The 1023-nt window shown below is 36.8% G+C and overlaps 1 protein-coding gene across 1 annotated transcript in view; it reads left to right on the top strand.

Annotated features, from left to right (window-relative positions):
- The window catches only part of HEXB (hexosaminidase subunit beta), a 17935-nt gene that overhangs the window by 4035 nt on the left and 12877 nt on the right, over positions 1-1023 (top strand). The window lies entirely within an intron of this gene.

A 1023-nucleotide genomic window follows, 5' to 3' on the forward strand; every position in this document is an offset into this window, starting at 1 on the left:
TAGCTGGCTCCTGTAGCCTAATGGCATGTCTTCTTCAATCTTTGAGCCATTTCTTACTTTTTAGCGCACATAATACTAGGCTTACCTTTTCTCTTTCCCAGTCCTGGACTCAGACTTTTCTCTAAGCAATACTTTGTGAATGTATTTTGAAACCAAGACTTGAGCTGTAGGTGTATTCATTGCTTCTAGGCCCTCTCAGCAGACAGAGCTATAAAACATATGTACGTTTATGTTCATTTATGTGAACAAATACATACATCTTTACCTATTTATATATCTATATCAGAGGCTGACAAACTATAGCGCAAGGACCAAATCCAGCTAGTCACCTATTTTTGCAAATGAAGTTGTACCGGAATAGAGCCATGTCCATTTGTTTATATATTATCTTGCCTTACAACTGCAGGATCAGTTGTGACAGAAACTGTATGGCTCCAAAATAAAAATATTTACTATCTGGCCCTGTATGTAAAATGTTTGCCATCTCCTGATCTTTATGAAAAATCACAAGGAACTCCCTTCTCTGACAATGCAAATCCTGCAATTACTCTCAACATATTCCTTTGTATAATTCCCTTGTACGTGAGCTATTTCCCAAATCCACCAGCAAATCCCTTCGGCCCTGATGAAGGAGAAGGCAATCTTTAAATGTGATTATCTGGCAGGGCAAATATCCCACTTTATTGTTTTTTACCTTTTTAAAATAATCTACTTGCCCTGGCTGGTTTGGCTCACTGGATAGAGCAGTGATGGTGAACCTTTTGAGCTCGGCGTGCCAGCATTTTCAAAAACCCTACCTTAACTCTGGTGCCGTGTCACATATAGAATTTTTTTGATATTTGCAACCATACTAAAACAAAGATTTATATTTTTGATATTTATTTTATATATTTAAATGCCATTTAACAAAGAAAAATCAACTAAAAGAAATGAGTTCATAGGTTCACCATCACTGCCCTATGCTGTACTTTACAGTCCCATGATTATTCTGTAACTACCAACTTGTACTTCTTAATCCCTTTT

Source organism: Myotis davidii, unplaced genomic scaffold (genome assembly GCF_000327345.1).
Source record: "Myotis davidii unplaced genomic scaffold, ASM32734v1 scaffold44, whole genome shotgun sequence".
Classification (NCBI taxonomy): Eukaryota; Metazoa; Chordata; class Mammalia; order Chiroptera; family Vespertilionidae; genus Myotis; species Myotis davidii.